Source organism: Liolophura sinensis, chromosome 2 (genome assembly GCF_032854445.1).
Source record: "Liolophura sinensis isolate JHLJ2023 chromosome 2, CUHK_Ljap_v2, whole genome shotgun sequence".
NCBI lineage: Eukaryota > Metazoa > Mollusca > Polyplacophora > Chitonida > Chitonidae > Liolophura > Liolophura sinensis.
In genome coordinates, this window is record NC_088296.1 from 25,558,252 (window position 1) to 25,579,589 (window position 21,338).

Below are 21,338 nucleotides of genomic sequence, written 5' to 3' on the forward strand. Positions count from 1 at the left end.
TTATGTACATTGTTCAGAATTTCTTAATCCTGAGCTTGGTGAATGATATTACTAAGTTATTTTGACCAGGAAATTGCTTTTAGAGGATCCCCTTTTATGTTATGTCAGATTTGGAACTTGTTAATAAGTTTAGATTTTTAAAATATACTGAAATGAAATATAATTATTGATATGCATGTATTACTTCCAGATTAACAGAGTCCTTGTGTTTCTTTTACACATTAATGTTTACAATCACCTCAGCTATCTTGTTGTGTTTGATAATTCTGCAGAGTGATGGGCTTGATGTTTCTCGCTGTTAACAAGAGGAGTTCAAATCTAACCTGTGTCAATTTTCAAGGCTTTGTCTTGAAAGGATAAGGTAGCATCATTAGTGATGTAGCCTTCAATTCCAGGTGTGGCTGTAAATGAGGTGATTAAAGGAGATATGAAGCGCTTGGTTTTCATTTCTTAGTATTGAGTATGTGAGGTGGCCTAGCATGGAAGTGCCGAAAAAACTTGTACATACTTTACACTGTCAGAATCTCGGGGTAGCCGGAGCCAAAAATATGACGTCCAGTGCCTTGCCCCTAAAAAAGCTTCTCAGACTTTTAGATAAGCTTATCTAATGGAATCATGGAGCCTTTCGTCTCAGCGACTGGTTGAGCCAAACATTTTTTTAGGAGGTGGAGGGGAGGGGGGGGGGAAGGGGTAGGGGTAGGGTAAGGACAAGTCAAAACGACTTCGATAGGGAGGTGAAAATATTGTAGAAGTAACAAGGGATTTAGTACTTAAGTTTCTCTCCTTAGTCATAGAATTGGAGCCGTAGGTCCCCGCAACCGCCGGAAAGTCTAGCGTGGAGAGAGTATACTAAAGTCTGTTTTCCCTTGTGCACGTGGTCCTAGGTATAGCTGAATACAAAAATAAAACACAGCCATGGCATCCGGGCCTTACATGTCAATGGCCTCTGATTCAACATCGTCTCCCTATGTGGTTAAAATTATTCTTTAACAAACATTAACAATGAAGATACCTGCAAATCTTCACTGCGCATGTGTGTAGCAATGCCAAGTCGTAGACAAAATAAAGGACCAGTTATCATCAATACTTCATAAACAGAGCCACAAAATGGCTAGAGATAAAACCTATCTGCAAATATCCCAGCTGTCGATCACGCAATCCTCGGTAGAATAGTGGTTAGTATCCCCGCCTGTCACGCGGGAGACCGGGGTTCGATTCCAAGCCGGGAGATTGCACAGATCACTTTTTCCTTCCGTGGTGTTTCAAATCGCCAATCTGTCCAGATGCCGCTGATGGGTCCTATACGTGTCTGCCAAATCCTCTAGCCACACATTTTACACATGGAATCTTTTGTCAAAGCGACAATTACTTTCATTGTGCATGTGTGTAGCAAAGCCAAGTCGTAGACAAAAGAAAGGACAAGTTTATCATCAATACTTCATAAACAGAGCCTGTCACGCGGGAGACCGGGGTTCGATTCCCCGCCGGGGAGATTGCACAGATCACTTTTTCCTGTCGTAGTGTTTCAAATCGCCAATCTGTCCAGTCGCCGCCGATGGGTCCTACACGTGCCTGCCAAATCCTCTAGCCACACATTTTACACATGGAATCTTTTGTCAAAGCGACAATTACTTTCATTGTGCATGTGTGTAGCAAAGCAAAGTTGTAGACGAAAGAAAGGACAAGTTTATCATCAATACTTCATAAACAAACCCACAAACTGGCTACAGATAAAACCTACCTGCAAATATCCTGGCTGTCGATCACGCAATCCTCGGTAGTGTAGTGGTGAGTATCCCCGCCTGTCACGCGGGAGACCGGGGTTCGATTCCCCGCCGGGGAGATTGCACAAATCACTTTTTCCTGTCGTAGTGTTTCAAATCGCCAATCTGTCCAGTCGCCGCTGAGGGGTCCTACACGTGCCTGCCAAATCCTCTAGCCACACATTTTACACATGGAATCTTTCGTCTCAGTGACAATTGCTTTCATTGTGCATGTGTGTAGCATAGCCGAGCCGTAGACAAAATAAAGGACACCCTTATCATCAATACTTCATAAACAAAGCCACAAACTGGCTAGGGATAAAACCTACCTGCAAATATCCTGGCTGTCGATCACGCAATACTCGGTAGTATAGTGGTGAGTATCCCCGCCTGTCACGCGGGAGACCGGGGTTCGATTCCCCGCCGGGGAGATTGCACAAATAATTTTTTCCTGTCGTAGTGTTTCAAATTGCCAATCTGTCCAGTCGCCGCTGAGGGGTCCTATACGTGTCTGCCAAATCCTATAGCCACACATTTTATTCGTGGAATCTTTTGTCTCAGTGACAATTGCTTTCATTGTGCATGTGTGTAGCATAACCGAGCCGTAGACAAAATAAAGGACACCATTATCATCAATACTTCATAAACAAAGCCACAAACTGGCTAGAGATAAAACCTAACTGCAAATATCCCGGCTGTCGATCACGCAATCCTCGGTAGTATAGTGGTTAGTATCCCCGCCTGTCACGCGGGAGACCGGGGTTCGATTCCCCGCCGGGGAGATTGCACAAATCACTTTTTCCTGTCGTAGTGTTTCAAATCGCCAATCTGTCCAGTCCCCGCTGAGGGGTCCTACACGTGCCTGCCAAATCCTCTAGCCACACATTTTACACATGGAATCTTTCGTCTCAGTGACAATTGCTTTCATTGTGCATGTGTGTAGCATAGCCGAGCCGTAGACAAAATAAAGGACACCCTTATCATCAATACTTCATAAACAAAGCCACAAACTGGCTAGGGATAAAACCTACCTGCAAATATCCTGGCTGTCGATCACGCAATCCTCGGTAGTATAGTGGTGAGTATCCCCGCCTGTCACGCGGGAAACCGATGTCCGGGGAGATTGCACAAATAATTTTTTCCTGTCGTAGTGTTTTAAATCGCCAATCTGTCCAGTTGGCGCTAATGGGTCCTACACGTGCCTGCCGAGAGGAAGGACTCGGAAACATTAATTTACAAGGTATTCAATTCCACCTTTAACCAGGAAGTTAGAGCTGTGATGGTGTATGTCATATGTGTTCTTCAGTTTAGTATTTGGTGTGCACGCAACGACATAATATTTTAGAAAAAAAAGAGGGATTCTGTTGCTATTGTTAAGGCCGCCAAAGGAATAATTAAAACCCGTATTCATGTTAACTTTTTTCGACTAGACAGGCCATCTTTCGAGAAAATCTGGTGTATAAACAAAGTCTTCTGTACATTACGGAATGATAAATTAGTGTATTTATTGAAATGAGCAGCTAATGTGCAATTGTTCTATTCACAAAGCAGTCATCTTTTCTGTGATATTTTATTTTAATTAAGACTGCCTTGTGATTTCAAAAGTTTGTGATAGCCGGGTATTGTGAAATCTTGTGTATTTGATGACAATCTGGGAATAAATTCAACAATTTTCAAAAAAAAAAAAAATACACGTGCCTGCCAAATCCTCTAGCCACACATTTTATACATGGAATCTTTTGTCACAGCGACAATTACTTTCACTGCGCTAGTGTGCAGCAAAGCAAAGTTGTAGACGAAAGAAAGGACAAGTTTATCATCAATACTTCATAAACAAAGCCACAAAGTGGCTATAGTAAAACCTACCTGCAAATATCCCGGCTGTCGATCACGCAATCCTCGGTAGTATAGTGGTGAGTATCCCCGCCTGTCACGCGGGAGACCGGGGTTCGATTCCCCGCCGGGGAGATTGCACAGATCACTTTTTCCTGTCGTAGTGTTTCAAATCGCCAATCTGTCCAGTCGCCGCCGATGGGTCCTACACGTGCCTGCCAAATCCTCTAGCCACACATTTTACACATGGAATCTTTTGTCAAAGCGACAATTACTTTCATTGTGCATGTGTGTAGCAAAGCAAAGTTGTAGACGAAAGAAAGGAAAAATTTATCATCAATACTTCATAAACAAAGCCACAAACTGGCTACAGATAAAACCTACCTGCAAATATCCCAGCTGTCGATCACGCAATCCTCGGTAGTATAGTGGTGAGTATCCCCGCCTGTCACGCGGGAGACCGGGGTTCGATTCCCCGCCGGGGAGATTGCACAGATCACTTTTTCCTTCCGTGGTGTTTCAAATCGCCAATCTGTCCAGATGCCGCTGATGGGTCCTATACGTGTCTGCCAAATCCTATAGCCACACATTTTATTCGTGGAATCTTTCGTCTCAGTGACAATTGCTTTCATTGTGCATGTGTGTAGCATAACCGAGCCGTAGACAAAATAAAGGACACCCTTATCATCAATACTTCATAAACAAAGCCACAAACTGGCTAGGGATAAAACCTACCTGCAAATATCCCGGCTGTCGATCACGCAATCCTCGGTAGTATAGTGGTGAGTATCCCCGCCTGTCACGCGGGAGACCGGGGTTCGATTCCCCGCCGGGGAGATCACTTTTACCTTCCGTGGTGTTTCAAATCGCCAATCTGTCCAGTCGCCGCTGATGGGTCCTATACGTGTCTGCCAAATCCTATAGCCACACATTTTATTCGTGGAATCTTTTGTCTCAGTGACAATTGCTTTCATTGTGCATGTGTGGAGCATAGCCGAGCCGTAGACAAAATAAAGGACAGCCTTATCATCAATAATTCATAAACAAAGCCACAAACTGGCTACAGATAAAACCTAACTGCAAATATCCCGGTTGTCGATCACGCAATCCTCGGTAGTATAGTGGTTAGTATCCCCGCCTGTCACGCGGGAGACCGGGGTTCGATTCCCCGCCGGGGAGATTGCACAAATCACTTTTTTTTTTCCGTGGTGTTTCAAATCGCGAATCTGTCCAGTCGCCGCTGATGGGTCCTACACGTGCCTGGCAAATCCTCTAGGCACACATTTTACACATGGAATCTTTTGTCAAAGCGACAATTACTTTCATTGTGCATGTGTGTAGCAAAGCAAAGTTGTAGACGAAAGAAAGGACAAGTTTATCATCAATACTTCATACACAAAGCCACAAACTGGCTACAGATAAAACCTTTGCAAATATCCCAGCTGTCGATCACGCAATCCTCGGTAGTATAGTGGTGAGTATCCCCGCCTGTCACGCGGGAGACCGGGGTTCGATTCCCCGCCGGGGAGATTGCACAGATCGCTTTTTCCTTCCGTGGTGTTTCAAATCGCCAATCTGTCCAGTCGCCGCTGAGGGGTCCTATACGTGTCTGCCAAATCCTATAGCCACACATTTTATTCGTGGAATCTTTCGTCTCAGTGACAATTGCTTTCATTGTGCATGTGTGGAGCATAGCCGAGCCGTAGACAAAATAAAGGACACCCTTATCATCAATACTTCATAAACAAAGCCACAAACTGGCTAGGGATAAAACCTACCTGCAAATATCCTGGCTGTCGATCACGCAATCCTCGGTAGTATAGTGGTGAGTATCCCCGCCTGTCACGCGGGAGACCGGGGTTCGATTCCCCGCCGGGGAGATTGCACAAATAATTTTTTCCTGTCGTAGTGTTTTAAATTGCCAATCTGTCCAGTTGGCGCTAATGGGTCCTACACGTGCCTGCCAAATCCTCTAGCCACACATTTTATACATGGAATCTTTTGTCACAGCGACAATTACTTTCACTGCGCTAGTGTGCAGCAAAGCCAAGTCGTAGACGAAAGAAAGGACAAGTTTATCATCAATACTTTATAAACAGAGCGACAAACTGGCTAGAGATAAAACCTACCTGCAAATATCCCGGCTGTCGATCACGCAATCCTCGGTAGTATAGTGGTGAGTATCCCCGCCTGTCACGCAGGAGACCGGGGTTCGATTCCCCGCCGGGGAGATTGCACAAATCACTTTTTCCTGTCGTAGTGTTTCAAATCGCCAATCTGTCCAGTCGCCGCCGATGGGTCCTACACGTGCCTGCCAAATCCTCTAGCCACACATTTTACACATGGAATCTTTTGTCAAAGCGACAATTACTTTCATTTTGCATGTGTGTAGCAAAGCCAAGTCGTAGACGAAAGAAAGGACAAGTTTATCATCAATACTTTATAAACAGAGCGACAAACTGGCTAGAGATAAAACCTACCTGCAAATATCCCGGCTATCGATCACGCATTCCTCGGTAGTATAGTGGTGAGTATCCCCCCCTGTCACGCGGGAGACCGGGGTTCGATTCCCCGCCGGGGAAATTGCACAGATCACTTTTTCCTTCCGTGGTGTTTCAAATCGCCAATCTGTCCAGATGCCGCTGAGGCATTGTGGTGTTAGAAGCCAGGAGGGCTAGGACAGAGTGGTTTTTTGTTTTTCTCTCTTTGGAAATCTGTGACATCTGGACTTTTCGTTGTATACCCTGAGTATATTTTAGTGTGGTGCGGACAACAGACCTGATAGGAGGAGAACGGTAACATTATTTTTTGCTTCTGGGGCTCGGGCTCTGAGATATTTAAGGATGTCGAAACCAGTTTCATTCAACCCTGCTAGCCGGCCTGCACGGACATTGTCCGAGGCTACATTGCACCGACACTGCGGCTTTCTCCGCTGCAGTCCCGGAGGTTTATATTTCCACACTGAGTAATGTTAATGACGTGAAGCGTGAATTGGTTTTCAAAAGAATTACTTGAAAAAGATGTTTTATGTTAGGGTATCATCACAGGCAGGTCACAGTGCTCTCCTGAAAATGGATAAATTCACTCTGGATGAGACGGAGTGGAAAATTACCCCTGCTTCTTCTAGCTTTATAAATCTGACTGTTCATTGGGCACCGGACGAAATGTGCGATGACATTATTACGGCCGCTTGAAGACCCTATAATTTATGTCTTGACATGACAAAACCTACCTTTTCGGATGACGACAGCAAACATGTCCGTACGGGCATTCGGATATATCGTTTTAGGTGCCATTTACGTAGCTATGTACTGAACTTGATTAACTTTGCGGGAGATGTTGTAATGTTCACCTGTCCAGGACAGGTATTTGAGTGCCGTAAGTGCGGCCAGGCCACACACAAAGGGCCTTCGAGTGCATGGCTATGTGGTACACGAACTGTGATGGTGTTTCTCCCCATACTGACCCACGTAAGCAGGGAAAATCTGTCCGAGTGGATGAGTGCTGTGCGCGAGTGTTGAGCAGAGGCCATCAAAACGTCCCATATTCAGCCCAAAGAGAAAGTTGGTACCGAAAGTTCGTGAAGAACACATGTCGATACATCAGGACGATGACAAACAAGTTTGGACCCTGGTGTCAAGGCAGCGGAAACCTCGATCTAGAGGAAGATCCAGTGACTGTGCGGAAAATATGCGCGTACAAGTCAACGGTTCCCAAGAAGACAAACAAATAGATCAAAAGCGTGTAAAATTCGACAGAGAAAAGACTGAGCAGTTAAAGGCGCCAAGTGCAGATCCGGACACGTCTCACTGTGATTCAGTTGAAATGTTACCTGCTGGAGTTTCGACGAAAGCAGTCCATGGCGGCTTGCGGTCGTGCAAGGGTGAAGAACCGCAAAAATTAAATTTATGGACAGTATAGTTGTTTACAAATCCGTAACCATGGGTATGTACATCTATTTTCTGTTTATCTATTTTTTTTATGACGTCTGCTCAAAATTGCGTTAGAATTGGTAGTTTAAACATCAATGGCTTACTCTGTTAAGCAGTCTAAGGTGAAGCAGTTTATTTTTGACAATGAAATAGACATCATATTTTTACAGGAGACCCATTTTGAGAATAATTATGATAAAAAATGTTAAATATTCCTAGTGGTTATATTTGGGCACATGGTACTAATAGGATTGTAGATTAGATATTAGAGATTGGATACTCGGTGGATTGTGTAATCCGCAAGGTAACAAAGTGCCCTTACGGTCGGTATGTGGCTGTGAAGATCGAAATCAATGGCACAAGCCTTAACCTCATATGCGTGCATTCACCAGATAATCCAACTAAGAGGAAATCGTTTATTTCATCATTAGATGTACTCATGAGAGGTAGTAAGCTGCTGCTATTTGGCGGTGATTTTAATTTTGTAGAGAATAATCAGCTTGATAGAATGGATACAACGATGAATGTTTGCAATGACGGCGTTGACGAAATCGGGGTTGTAAACAATGATTTCAATATATCTGATGTTTTTAGGAAAATTCACCCGGACAAGGTTACGTCTTCCTGGTCACGGGCTTACTGTGTCTTTTATTGGAAGTGCAATGTATCTGTGCTAGCAGAGAAAGAATTAAACGAGAAAATATGAGCCGTTTTTATTTCCCACTTTACTGAGGTTTCTAATGATGATGTCTCTTTAATTTATCAATGGGACGATTTCAAGACGGCATGTAGGGATGTAAATAATCGTAAGCAAGACCCAGTTTTGAACTCTGGTCAGACAGATCTTGTAAATAAGGCAATCAATGGTCTACAGAAAGCAACCCACGGTGGGGATGTTATTTGGGCCAAGGCAGTACATTTTGACCAGGGTGAGAAACCAACCGTTACTTCAATCGACGCGAGGCCAAAAGGGGAAGAAAGAAAATGATCAAAAGTGTCCTGTGCCACAAGGATTGTTTCTCATAATAATCAAACTGATATTGCGTCCTGTATTTTGTCCTACTACAGCGAATCGTACTCCAAACATGATGTTGATGTTGATAGGCAGAGCTGTTTTTGTCATCTTTACCTAAGTTAAGCGATAGTAGTAGACTACTGTGTGAGGGAGGGCCGACAGAAGAATTATTCCATGTTGTAAAAGATAAATAAATACCGGTCTCCTGGTTCTGACGGTTTTCCTGCAGAATTTTATGAGGAGTTTTGGCCAATTTTTGGAAAACTATTTACACATGTCGCAAACCTGTGTTTTGAAGAAGAAACGCTGACCTTCTCGCAGCGATACGGGGGGCCTCCGTGGCTCAGTCGGTTAAAGTGCTAGCGCAGCGTAATGACCCAGGAGTCTCTCACCAATGCGGTCGCTGTGAGTTCAAGTCCAGCCCATGCTGGCTTCCTCTCCGGCCGTACGTGGGAAGGTCTGGCAGCAACCTGCGGATGGTCGTGGGTTTCCCCCGGGCTCTGCCCGGTTTCCACCCACCATAATACTGGCCGCCGTCGTATAAGTGAAATATTCTTGAGTACGGCGTAAAACACCAATCAAAAAAAACAAAAAAAAAAAAAATCGCAGCGATACGGTCTGATAACGTTATTATGCCAGGATCCAGACAACACAGAGAACATTAAGAACTGGGGGCCTATTAGTTTGTTAAATGTCGATTATAAAATTATCTCAGGGGCTTTATGTAATCACCTCAGGTGTGTAATGAATTCTGTGGTTTCTAAAAATCAGACATGTGGTGTCCTGGTAGAACAATTAAAGGCCTTTTATTGTGTTGACTAGTCAATATTTTTTAAATGTCTGGGACATTTCAATTTTGGCTCAGACTTTTGTAAGTGGGTGAAGTTACTGTATGCTGTCATATCAAGCTCAATCATTGTGAAAGGCCATATAACCAAAATGTTTACATTATCTAGAGGTGTTCGACAAGGATGTGCCTTGTTGCCGTTATTGCACATATTGTCTTTAGAACCTTTTATTTCTGCTCTTAAAACAAATGATACCATTCAAGGTGTTCCCATGCCAGGCATAAGTCAACAGGCCAAGATCGAAGCCTATCCAGATGATTCCACGGCCATTGTAACCGACTCCACTTCAGTTCGAGAAGTGCTCCGTGTAGCTGAAAAATGTGGAAGCGTATCAGGTGCTAAACTAAATGTAGCAAAAAGCACTGTTCTTCAAATTGGTTAATGGAAAGAGGGAGATGTTCCTGATTTAAAGTTTGTGACAACACTAAAATATGTGGCATCCATTTCGGCAAGGATCACCTCGAACTGAACAGTAATCGGATTTTAAATAACGTGAAGAAAAATGTAACTTCTTGGAACGGCAGATACTTAACTTTAAGGGGGAAATCTGTACTAATAAACACGGTTGCTATGTCTGTGTTATGGTTTGAATCCCAGAAAGATCTTTTTCTAGACTGTTGGGTAACTAAAAGTGTTTTCAATCATTTCAACCATGTGTCCATGCGGTATGCTCAGTTTTTACCAGCGTTTGACGAAGACGTCTTGGTATTTAAGATGTTGGGAGACAATTTTAATCAAGTGGAAAAAGTTGTAATATAATATGTCATCAGTGTATTACAATTCATTGCTCAGTACGTTAGGGCGCTAGCGCAGCGTAATAACCCAAAAAATCCCCAAGCATTCATTCATTCATTCTATCATGGGAAAGAAAAAAGTTCACAGTTTTCTTATTATTTCTTTTATTGTGTCTTTTTTTTCTTTTTTTTAAGTGGTGACAGAAAAGGATTGTCTGTGCTGGAAATCTTGGAGAAGCTGGAATCAGAGGCCCACACTTCACTGGCCTCAAACAGTTCTGCACATCGCAACAACAGCTTGAATTCCAAGGGAGACAACTATGTATTGAAAAACAGCAGCTACATGATGACACGCAGAGAGGTCTTTGACGACGATGAAAGTCTTGCTGAACTTGAAGAAAGCAAAGTGCTGGAAGATGTGTTTTTCCTGAAGTGAGGGGAGATAATTCATCATTTTCATGACAAGATGTCGGCCTGTTGCATTAGTTAACTTATTACAGCAGTGTGATGTCTCTGTACACAGATGTGAACAGACGAGGTTACAGCAAGATCATTGTCTGATGTGAACAGATTCTGTTACAGCATGATGAACATCAGACCTGAACAGACACCGTTACAACATGATGAGCATCAGACCTGATCAGACTTCATTACAACATGATGAACTTCAGACCTAAACAGATACCGTTACAGTGTGTTTCAGTATCAGACCTGAACAAACTCTGTTATAGTATGTTCATCATCACACCTGAACAGACTCCATTATAGTATGTTCATCATCAGACCTAAACAGACACCGTTACAACATGATGAGCATCAGACCTGAACAGATACCGTTACAACATGATGAACATTAGACCTGAACAGACACCGTTACAACATGATGAACATCAGACCTAAACAGATACCGCTACAGTGTGTTTCAGTATCAGACCTGAACAAACTCTGTTATAGTATGTTCATCATCACACCTGAACAGACTCATGTTCTATATGTTTTCTCAAAGAATTGTGGAACTGTTTGTTTTTTTGGTGTCTTCGCTGACAGCTTAGTGGTTTGATAAGGTGACGTCATTTGTAGGAAAACTGAAAAGTTGACAGATCAATGTTTGAAGTTTGGTGAAAGTTCATCATGGCAGCACTGGTAATTTGCCCTTGTTTTGAGATGTTTCCAAAATGATATTATTGTAATGCGTTAGTCTGCTCACCATAAGCCAGATCCAGGTGAGAAAGTTATTCCGTCAGTCCCACTCTGCTGCGAACAGAAGCTGTATTATAAATGAGCCAGATCGGAAAGTAGATTTTTTTTGTTTTTTGTTAGCGATGCACGAGGATATTTGACATGGGCTGGGTTTATGGGTGCAGAAAACTAGGCAGAGAGTGAGTTACACTAACCATCTCCAGATGGATTGACTTGACCAACCTCCCTTCCCAAAGCAACAGTGGAAATTGGTTTCAGGTTGACTAGTGATTAATAAAAATCCCACTTAGTTACAAATGATTTTATAACCATTCCTGCATCGGTCCAAGTTTGCTTCGATGTTAATTTCGGTAAAATTATATAAAGCCACAGATAGCTCCAGAACAACATCAAATTGAACCTGCTCCATTTTAAAAACACGTGTTATGCAGTTGATGTTTTTTTTTTCAAGACGTTTGAGCCTAAATTACCTGTCGTACATTTTCACGGCAATATTAAAGTTTTCAGACACACATATTCCTTACCTTTTCATCTGTCAGCATTGATTGGTTATTTCTTTGGCTACTCCAAGTGACCTGCTGTACTGCCATCTTCTGCATTTCTGACAAGGGCAGGTAACTGCAGGGATTTCAGATTTTCAAATGAAGAATGCTGTGATACCATTGATACCATGTTATCCATGACAAAATTTTGCCAAAGGTAACCTCAGAGAAATCTGGAACGTCAGTATAAAGCATTGTTTAACTGTGTATGTGAGAACAGTGCGGCACTTCACCCCTCTCGCTTATTTCAGAATTGAGCCAGCATATTTTAGGTACATGACTGCATGTAGATAAATACAGCTTGTATTTTTCATGGATTACTTTATGCCTGGCAGTTTTATCATCTTAGTCAACTCATTCATATTTTTATCAGAGCATTATTATGAAATGGAATTACTGATGTGATTTTATGTGTAGATATAGAATTTCGTCATTTTAAAAGGGCTTTCTCTGCTAGCTTCCAGCTGTAACATGATAAGTTAAGTTTTCATACAGTACATAATATTATGTACATTGTTCAGAATTTCTTAATCCTGAGCTTGGTGAATGATATTACTAAGTTATTTTGACCAGGAAATTGCTTTTAGAAGATCCCCTTTTATGTTATGTCAGATTTGGAACTTGTTAATAAGTTTAGATTTTTAAAATATACTGAAATGAAATATAATTATTGATATGCATGTATTACTTCCAGATTAACAGAGTCCTTGTGTTTCTTTTACACATTAATGTTTACAATCACCTCAGCTATCTTGTTGTGTTTGATAATTCTGCAGAGTGATGGGCTTGATGTTTCTCGCTGTTAACAAGAGGAGTTCAAATCTAACCTGTGTCAATTTTCAAGGCTTCGTCTTGAAAGGATAAGGTAGCATCGTTAGTGATGTAACCTGCAATTCCAGGTGTGGCTGTAAATGAGGTGATTAAAGGATATATGAAGCGCTTGGTTTTCATTTCTTAGTATTGAGTATGTAAGGTGGTCTAGCATGGAAGTGCCGAAAAAACTTGTACATGCTTTACACTGTCAGAATCTCGGGGTAGCCGGAGCCAAAAATATGACGTCCAGTGCCTTGCCCCTAAAAAAGCTTCTCAGACTTTTAGATAAGCTTATCTAATGGAATCATGGAGCCTTTCGTCTCAGCGACTGGTTGAGCCAAACATTTTTTTAGGAGGTGGAGGGGAGCGGGGGGGAGGGGTAGGGGTAGGGGAAGGACAAGTCAAAACGACTTCGATAGGGAGGTGAAAATATTGTCTAAGTAACAAGGGGTTTAGTATTTAAGTTACTCTCCCTAGGTATAGAATCGGGGCCGTAGGTCACCTCAACCGCCGGTAAGTCTGGCGTGGAGAGAGTATACTAAAGTCTGTTTTCCCTTGTGCACGTGGTCCTAGGTCAATGTGAATATAAAAATAAAACACAGCCATGGTATCCGGGCCTTAATATGGCCTCTGATTCAGCATCGCCTCCCTATGTGGTTAAAATTATTCTTTTCGCATGTCTAAAATTCTTCCGTTCTAAATATTAGGAACACATTAACAACGAAGATACCTGCAAATCTTCACTGCGCATGTGTGTAGCAAAGCCAAGTCGTTGACCCTCCATTTGGCAAATAGAGGCTCTATTTGCCAAATGGAGGGTGTGCCAGAACCAATACTCCCCCTACTACTGATCCTACACGTGCCTGCCAAATCCTCTAGCCACACATTTTATACGTGGAATCATTCGTCTCAGTGACAATTACTTTAATTGTGCATGTGTGTAGCGAAGCCAAGTCGTAGACGAATGAAAGGACACCTTTATCATCAATACTTCATAAACAAAGCCACAAACTGGCTAGAGATAAAACCTACCTGCAAATTTCCCGGCTGCGGATCACGGAATCCTCGGTAGTATAGTGGTGAGTATCCCCGCCTGTCACGCGGGAGACCGGGGTTCGATTCCCCGCCGGGGAGATTGCACAAATAATTTTTTCCTGTCGTAGTGTTTCAAATCGCCAATCTGTCCAGTCGCCGCTGATGACTCCTACACGTGCCTGCCAAATGCTCTAGCCACACATTTTATACATGGAATCTTTTGTCACAGCGACAATTACTTTCACTGCGCTAGTGTGCAGCAAAGCCAAGTCGTAGACGAAAGAAAGGACACCTTTATCATCAATACTTCAGAAACAAAGCCACAAAGTGGCTATAGTAAAACCTACCTGCAAAAATCCCGGCTGTCGATAACGCAATCCTCGGCAGTATAATGGTGAGTATCCCCGCCTGTCACGCGGTAGACCGGGGTTCGATTCCCCGCCGGGGAGATTGCACAAATCACTTTTTCCTGTTGTAGTGTTTCAAATCGCCATTCTGTCAAGTCGCCGCTGATGGGTCCTATACGTGCCTGCCAAATCCTCAAGCCACACATTTTATACATGGAATCTTTTGTCACAGTGACAATTACTTTCACTGCGCTAGTGTGTAGCAAAGCCCAGTCGTAGACGAAAGAAAGGACACCTTTATCATCAATACTTCATAAACAGAGCGACAAACTGGCTAGAGATAAAAACTACCTGCAAATATTAAGGCTGCCGATCACGCAATCCTCGGTAGTATAGTGGTGAGTATCCCCGCCTGTCACGCGGGAGACCGGGGTTCGATTCCCCGCCGGGGAGATTGCACAAATAATTTTTTCCTGTCGGAATGTTTCAAATCGTCATTCTGTCCAGTTGCCGCTGATGGGTCCTACACGTGCCTACCAAATCCTCTAGCCACACATTTTATACATGGAATCTTTTGCAACAGCGACAATTACTTTCACTGCGCTAGTGTGCAGCAAAGCCAAGTCGTAGACGAAAGAAAGGACACCTTTATCATCAATACTTCATAAACAGAGCCACAAACTGGCTAGAGATAAAACCTACCTGCAAATATCCCGGCTGTCGATCACGCAATCCTCGGTAGAATAGTGGTGAGTATCCCCGCCTGTCACGCGGGAGACCGGGGTTCGATTCCCCGCCGGGGAGATTGCACAAATAATTTTTTTCCTGTCGTAGTGTTTCAAATCGCCAATCTGTCCAGTTGCCGCTGATGGGTCCTACACGTGCCTGTCAAATGCTCTAGCTATACATTTCATACATGGAATCTTTTCTCACAGTGACAATTACTTTCACTGCGCTAGTGTGCAGCAAAGCCAAGTCGTAGACGAAAGAAAGGACACCTTTATCATCAATACTTCATAAACAGAACCACAAACTGGCTAGAGATAAAACCTACCTGCAAATATTCCGGCTGTCGATCACGCATTCCTCTGTAGTATAGTGGTGAGTATCCCCGCCTGCCACGCGGGAGACCGGGGTTCGATTCCCCGCCGGGGAAATTGCACAAATAATTTTTTCCTGTCGTAGTGTTTCAAATCGCCAATCTGTCCAGTTGCCGCTGATGGGTCCTACACGTGCCTGCCAAATGCTCTAGCCACACATTTCATACATGGAATCTTTTGTCACAGCGACAATTACTTTCACTGCGCTAGTGTGCAGCAAAGCCAAGTCGTAGACGAAAGAAAGGAAACCCTTATTATTAATACTTTATAAACAGAGCCACAAACTGGCTAGAGATAAAACCTACCTGCAAATATCCCGCGTGTCGATTACGCAATCCTCGGTAGTATAGTGGTGAGTATCCCCGCCTGTCACGCGGGAGACAGGGGTTCGATTATCCGCCGGGGATATTGCACAAATCACTTTTTCTTTCCGTGGTGTTTCAAATCGCCAATCTGTCCAGTTGCCGCTGATGGGTCCTATACGTGTCTGCCAAATCCTCTAGCCACACATTTTATACATGGAATCTTTTGTCACAGCCACAATTACTTTCACTGCGCTAGTGTGCAGCAAAGCCCAGTCGTAGACGAAAGAAAGGAAACCCTTATCATCAACACTTCATAAACAGAGCCACAAACTGGCTAGAGATAAAACCTACCTGCAAATATCCCGGCTGTCGTTTACGCAATCCTCGGTAGTATAGTGGTGAGTATCCCCGCCTGTCACGCGGGAGACCGGGGTTCGATTCCCCGCCGGGGAGATGGCACAAATAATTTTTTAAAGTCGTAATGTTTCAAATCGCTAATCTGTCCAGTTGCCGCTGATGGGTCCTACACGTGACTGTCAAATGCTCTAGCCATACATTTCATACATGGAATCTTTTGTCACAGCCACAATTACTTTCACTGCGCTAGTGTGCAGCAAAGCCAAGTCGTAGACGAAAGAAAGGACAAGTTTATCATCAATACTTCATAAACAAAGCCACAAACTGGCTAGAGATAAAACCTACCTGCAAATATCCCGGGTGTCGATTACGCAATCCTCGGTAGTATAGTGGTGAGTATCCCCGCCTAACACGCGGTAGACCGGGGTTCGATTTCCCGCCGGGGAGATTGCACAAATCACTTTTTCCTGTCGTAGTGTTTCAAATCGCCATTCTGTCCAGTCGCCGCTGATGGGTCCTACACGTGCCTGTCAAATGCCCTAGCTATACATTATACATGGAATCTTTTCTCACAGTGACAATTACTTTCACTGCGCTAGTGTGCAGCAAAGCCAAGTCGTAGACGAAAGAAAGGACACCTTTATCATCAATACTTCATAAACAGAACCACAAACTGGCTAGAGATAAAACCTACCTGCAAATATTCCGGCTGTCGATCACGCAATCCTCGGTAGTATAGTGGTGAGTATCCCCGCCTGTCACGCGGGAGACCGGGGTTCGATTCCCCGCCGGGGAGATTGCACAAATAATTTTTTCCTGTCGTAGTGTTTCAAATCGCCAATCTGTCCAGTTGCCGCTGATGGGCCCTACACGTGCCTGCCAAATGCTCTAACCACACATTTCATATATGGAATCTTTTGTCATAGCGACAATTACTTTCACTGCGCTAGTGTGCAGCAAAGCCAAGTCCTAGACGAAAGAAAGGACACCTTTATCATCAATACTTCATAAACAGAGCGACAAACTGGCTAGAGATAAAACCTACCTGCAAATATCCCGGCTGCCGATCACGCAATCCTCGGTAGTATAGTGGTGAGTATCCCCGCCTGTCACGCGGGAGACCGGGGTTCGATTCCCCGCCGGGGAGATTGCACAAATAATTTTTTCCAGTCGGAATGTTTCAAATCGTCAATCTGTCCAGTTGCCGCTGATGGGTCCTACACGTGCCTGCCAAATCCTCTAGCCACACATTTTATACATGGAATCTTTTGCAACAGCGACAATTACTTTCACTGCGCTAGTGTGCAGCAAAGCCAAGTCGTAGACGAAAGAAAGGACACCTTTATCATCAATACTTCATAAACAGAGCCACAAACTGGCTAGAGATAAAACCTACCTGCAAATATCCCGGCTGCCGATCACGCAATCCTCGGTAGTATAGTGGTGAGTATCCCCGCCTGTCACGCGGGAGACCGGGGTTCGATTCCCCGCCGGGGAGATTGCACAAATATTTTTTTCCAGTCGTAGTGTTTCAAATCGCCAATCTGTCCAGTTGCCCCTGATGGGTCCTACACGTGCCTGTCAAATGCTCTAGCTATACATTTCATACATGAAATCTTTTCTCACAGTGACAATTACTTTCACTGCGCTAGTGTGCAGCAAAGCCAAGTCGTAGACGAAAGAAAGGACACCTTTATTATCAATACTTCATAAACAGAGCCACAAACTGGCTAGAGATAAAACCTACCTGCAAATATCCCGGCTGCCGATCACGCAATCCTCGGTAGTATAGTGGTGAGTATCCCCGCCTGTCACGCGGGAGACCGGGGTTCGATTCCCCGCCGGGGAGATTGCACAAATAATTTTTTCCAGTCGGAATGTTTCAAATCGTCAATCTGTCCAGTTGCCGCTGATGGGTCCTACACGTGCCTGCCAAATCCTCTAGCCACACATTTTATACATGGAATCTTTTGCAACAGCGACAATTACTTTCACTGCGCTAGTGTGCAGCAAAGCCAAGTCGTAGACGAAAGAAAGGACACCTTTATCATCAATACTTCATAAACATAGCCACAAACTGGCTAGAGATAAAACCTACCTGCAAATATCCCGGCTGCCGATCACGCAATCCTCGGTAGTATAGTGGTGAGTATCCCCGCCTGTCACGCGGGAGACCGGGTTCGATTCCCCGCCGGGGAGATTGCACAAACATTTTTTTCCAGTCGTAGTGTTTCAAATCGCCAATCTGTCCAGTTGCCGCTGATGGGTCCTACACGTGCCTGCCAAATCCTCTAGCCACACATTTTATACATGGAATCTTTTGCAACAGCGACAATTACTTTCACTGCGCTAGTGTGCAGCAAAGCCAAGTCGTAGACGAAAGAAAGGACACCTTTATCATCAATACTTCATAAACAGAGCCACAAACTGGCTAGAGATAAAACCTATCTGCAAATATCCCAGCTGCCGATCACGCAATCCTCGGTAGTATAGTGGTGAGTATCCCCGCCTGTCACGCGGGAGACCGGGGTTCGATTCCCCGCCGGGGAGATTGCACAAACATTTTTTTCCAGTCGTAGTGTTTCAAATCGCCAATCTGTCCAGTTGCCGCTGATGGGTCCTACACGTGCCTGTCAAATGCTCTAGCTATACATTTCATACATGGAATCTTTTCTCACAGTGACAATTACTTTCACTGCGCTAGTGTGCAGCAAAGCCAAGTCGTAGACGAAAGAAAGGACACCTTTATCATCAATACTTCATAAACAGAACCACAAACTGGCTAGAGATAAAACCTACCTGCAAATATCCCGGCTGTCGATCACGCATTCCTCGGTAGTATAGTGGTGAGTATCCCCGCCTGTCACGCGGGAGACCGGGGTTCGATTCCCCGCCGGGGAGATTGCACAAATAATTTTTTCCTGTCGTAGTGTTTCAAATCGCCAATCTGTCCAGTTGCCGCTGATGGGTCCTACACGTGCCTGTCAAATGCTCTAGTTATACATTTCATACATGGAATCTTTTCTCACAGCCACAATTACTTTCACTGCGCTAGTGTGCAGCAAAGCCAAGTCGTAGACGAAAGAAAGGACACCTTTATCATCAATACTTCATAAACAGAACCACAAACTGGCTAGAGATAAAACCTACCTGCAAATATCCCGGCTGTCGCTCACGCAATCCTCGGTAGTATAGTGGTGAGTATCCCCGCCTGTCACGCGGGAGACCGGGGTTCGATTCCCCGCCGGGGAGATTGCACAAATAATTTTTTCCAGTCGTAGTGTTTCAAATCGCCAATCTGTCCAGTTGCCGCTGATGGGTCCTACACGTTCCTGTCAAATGCTCTAGCTATACATTTCATACATGGAATCTTTTCTCACAGTGACAATTACTTTCACTGCGCTAGTGTGCAGCAAAGCCAAGTCGTAGACGAAAGAAAGGACACCTTTATCATCAATACTTCATAAACAGAACCACAAACTGGCTAGAGATAAAACCTACCTGCAAATATCCCGGCTGTCGATCACGCAATCCTCGGTAGTATAGTGGTGAGTATCCCCGCCTGTCACGCGGGAGACCGGGGTTCGATTCCCCGCCGGGGAGATTGCACAAATAATTTTTTCCAGTCGTAGTGTTTCAAATCGCCAATCTGTCCAGTTGCCGCTGATGGGTCCTACACGTGCCTGTCAAATGCTCTAGCTATACATTTCATACATGGAATCTTTTCTCACAGTGACAATTACTTTCACTGCGCTAGTGTGCAGCAAAGCCAAGTCGTAGACGAAAGAAAGGACACCTTTATCATCAATACTTCATAAACAAAGCCACAAACTGGCTAGAGATAAAACCTACCTGCAAATATCCCGGCTGTCGATCACGCATTGCTCGGTAGTATAGTGGTGAGTATCCACGCGGGAGACCGGGGTTCGATTCCCCGCCGGGGAGATTGCACAAAAAATTTTTTCCTGTCGTAGTGTTTCAAATCGCCAATCTGTCCAGTTGCCGCTGATGGGTCCTACACGTGCCTGCCAAATGCTCTAGCCACACATTTCATACATGCAATCTTTTGTCACAGCGACAATTACTTTCACTGCGCTAGTGTGCAGCAAAGCCAAGTCGTAGACGAAAGAAAGGAAACCCTTATCATTAATACTTTATAAACAGAGCCACAAACTGGCTAGAGATAAAACCTACCTGCAAATATCCCGCGTGTCGATCACGCAATCCTCGGTAGTATAGTGGTTAGTATCCCCGCCTGTCACGCGGGAGACCGGGGTTCGATTCCCCGCCGGGGAGATTGCACATATAATTTTTTCCTGTCGTAGTGTTTCAAATCGCCAATCTGTCCAGTTGCCGCTGATGGGTCCTACACGTGCCTGTCAAATGCTCTAGCCATACATTTCATACATGGAGTCTTTTGTCACAGTGACAATTACTTTCACTGCGCTAGTGTGCAGCAAAGCCAAGTCGTAGACGAAGGAAAGGACACCTTTATTATCAATACTTCATAAACAGAGCGACAAACTGGCTAGAGATGAAACCTACCTACAAATATCCCGGCTGTCGATCACGCAATCCTCGGTAGTATAGTGGTGAGTATCCCCGCCTGTCACGCGGGAGACCTTGGTTTGATTCCCCACCGGGGATATTGCACAAATAATTTTTTCCTGTCGTAGTGTTTCAAATCGCCAATCTGTCCAGGGGGGAGAGTGTGCTAGACGCCGAAGTGAACGGACGTGTCGGTTATTCTCTGCTGTTTACACATTTGTGCAACAACAACGCTTGTTTTTGAGACTGATTTTTTGGTGAACTGGGAGCCCACAGAGCTTGAGTTTGGCCAGTGGTTACTGTTTGGTGAAGGGCGTGTGCCCCGTTGGATCTGGTATGTCCAAGCCCGTGTCGTTTTCGCCTGTAAACAGGCCAAGCAGAACTTTGTCTGTGTCAATCTCTACACGAAGCAGCCCGGCATTTTCTACGACTGTCCAGAGGGACTTTATTCCTTTTCTGTCAAGTGTGTTAAATATCAAGACAGAGCTAATAAGTTTTCAGAAGAATTATTTAAAGAAACACTTCTATCTCCGCGTGTCTACAGTGGCTGGGCATAATGCCCTAGTGAGTAAATCCAATGTTGTTATAAATGGAACGACGTGGTCCATTATGCCCGCGTCGTCAGTTTACCTGAATCTGACGGCCCACTGGGCACCGGATGAAATGTCAGATGACACTATCGAGGCAGCTTTGAAACCCTATGGTGAATGCCTGGGTGTGACGAAACCCAGATTTTCAGACCCGAAGCTCTCACATGTTCGGACAGGTATTCGGATTTACAGATTTAGGTGTCACAAAGTTCGTTATGTACCAAATTTTATTAATTTCGGTGGTGACATTGTTATGTTTACCTACCCCGGGCAAACCTATGAATGTCGGAAGTGTGGCCAAAAATCACACAAGGCGGCAGAGTGTAGGGCACTGTGGTGTTCTAACTGCGACGGTTTCTCCCCCTTTGAGAATCCT

The 21,338-nt window shown here is 44.2% G+C and overlaps 21 non-coding genes across 21 annotated transcripts; all 21 read left to right on the plus strand.

The window, feature by feature from the left end:
• The first annotated feature begins 1,771 nt into the window (after positions 1-1,771).
• Trnad-guc (transfer RNA aspartic acid (anticodon GUC)) lies at positions 1,772-1,843 on the plus strand. The gene has a single exon. It is a non-coding gene; the product is annotated as a tRNA-Asp (tRNA).
• A 630-nt stretch (positions 1,844-2,473) lies between these two features.
• On the plus strand, positions 2,474-2,545 carry Trnad-guc (transfer RNA aspartic acid (anticodon GUC)). Its single transcript has one exon. It is a non-coding gene; the product is annotated as a tRNA-Asp (tRNA).
• Positions 2,546-3,659: 1,114 nt separating this feature from the next.
• Positions 3,660-3,731, plus strand: Trnad-guc (transfer RNA aspartic acid (anticodon GUC)). The gene has a single exon. It is a non-coding gene; the product is annotated as a tRNA-Asp (tRNA).
• Positions 3,732-4,010: 279 nt separating this feature from the next.
• Trnad-guc (transfer RNA aspartic acid (anticodon GUC)) lies at positions 4,011-4,082 on the plus strand. The gene has a single exon. It is a non-coding gene; the product is annotated as a tRNA-Asp (tRNA).
• A 279-nt stretch (positions 4,083-4,361) lies between these two features.
• Trnad-guc (transfer RNA aspartic acid (anticodon GUC)) lies at positions 4,362-4,433 on the plus strand. Its single transcript has one exon. It is a non-coding gene; the product is annotated as a tRNA-Asp (tRNA).
• Positions 4,434-4,703: 270 nt separating this feature from the next.
• On the plus strand, positions 4,704-4,775 carry Trnad-guc (transfer RNA aspartic acid (anticodon GUC)). Its single transcript has one exon. It is a non-coding gene; the product is annotated as a tRNA-Asp (tRNA).
• Positions 4,776-5,053: 278 nt separating this feature from the next.
• Positions 5,054-5,125, plus strand: Trnad-guc (transfer RNA aspartic acid (anticodon GUC)). The gene has a single exon. It is a non-coding gene; the product is annotated as a tRNA-Asp (tRNA).
• A 279-nt stretch (positions 5,126-5,404) lies between these two features.
• Positions 5,405-5,476, plus strand: Trnad-guc (transfer RNA aspartic acid (anticodon GUC)). The gene has a single exon. It is a non-coding gene; the product is annotated as a tRNA-Asp (tRNA).
• Positions 5,477-13,742: 8,266 nt separating this feature from the next.
• Trnad-guc (transfer RNA aspartic acid (anticodon GUC)) lies at positions 13,743-13,814 on the plus strand. The gene has a single exon. It is a non-coding gene; the product is annotated as a tRNA-Asp (tRNA).
• Positions 13,815-14,443: 629 nt separating this feature from the next.
• On the plus strand, positions 14,444-14,515 carry Trnad-guc (transfer RNA aspartic acid (anticodon GUC)). The gene has a single exon. It is a non-coding gene; the product is annotated as a tRNA-Asp (tRNA).
• A 631-nt stretch (positions 14,516-15,146) lies between these two features.
• Trnag-gcc (transfer RNA glycine (anticodon GCC)) lies at positions 15,147-15,218 on the plus strand. Its single transcript has one exon. It is a non-coding gene; the product is annotated as a tRNA-Gly (tRNA).
• Positions 15,219-15,848: 630 nt separating this feature from the next.
• Positions 15,849-15,920, plus strand: Trnad-guc (transfer RNA aspartic acid (anticodon GUC)). The gene has a single exon. It is a non-coding gene; the product is annotated as a tRNA-Asp (tRNA).
• A 628-nt stretch (positions 15,921-16,548) lies between these two features.
• Positions 16,549-16,620, plus strand: Trnad-guc (transfer RNA aspartic acid (anticodon GUC)). The gene has a single exon. It is a non-coding gene; the product is annotated as a tRNA-Asp (tRNA).
• Positions 16,621-16,899: 279 nt separating this feature from the next.
• Positions 16,900-16,971, plus strand: Trnad-guc (transfer RNA aspartic acid (anticodon GUC)). Its single transcript has one exon. It is a non-coding gene; the product is annotated as a tRNA-Asp (tRNA).
• Positions 16,972-17,250: 279 nt separating this feature from the next.
• Trnad-guc (transfer RNA aspartic acid (anticodon GUC)) lies at positions 17,251-17,322 on the plus strand. Its single transcript has one exon. It is a non-coding gene; the product is annotated as a tRNA-Asp (tRNA).
• Positions 17,323-17,601: 279 nt separating this feature from the next.
• Positions 17,602-17,673, plus strand: Trnad-guc (transfer RNA aspartic acid (anticodon GUC)). Its single transcript has one exon. It is a non-coding gene; the product is annotated as a tRNA-Asp (tRNA).
• A 629-nt stretch (positions 17,674-18,302) lies between these two features.
• On the plus strand, positions 18,303-18,374 carry Trnad-guc (transfer RNA aspartic acid (anticodon GUC)). Its single transcript has one exon. It is a non-coding gene; the product is annotated as a tRNA-Asp (tRNA).
• Positions 18,375-18,653: 279 nt separating this feature from the next.
• Trnad-guc (transfer RNA aspartic acid (anticodon GUC)) lies at positions 18,654-18,725 on the plus strand. Its single transcript has one exon. It is a non-coding gene; the product is annotated as a tRNA-Asp (tRNA).
• Positions 18,726-19,004: 279 nt separating this feature from the next.
• Positions 19,005-19,076, plus strand: Trnad-guc (transfer RNA aspartic acid (anticodon GUC)). Its single transcript has one exon. It is a non-coding gene; the product is annotated as a tRNA-Asp (tRNA).
• Positions 19,077-19,355: 279 nt separating this feature from the next.
• Positions 19,356-19,427, plus strand: Trnad-guc (transfer RNA aspartic acid (anticodon GUC)). The gene has a single exon. It is a non-coding gene; the product is annotated as a tRNA-Asp (tRNA).
• Positions 19,428-20,048: 621 nt separating this feature from the next.
• Positions 20,049-20,120, plus strand: Trnad-guc (transfer RNA aspartic acid (anticodon GUC)). The gene has a single exon. It is a non-coding gene; the product is annotated as a tRNA-Asp (tRNA).
• The last annotated feature ends 1,218 nt before the right edge of the window (positions 20,121-21,338 follow it).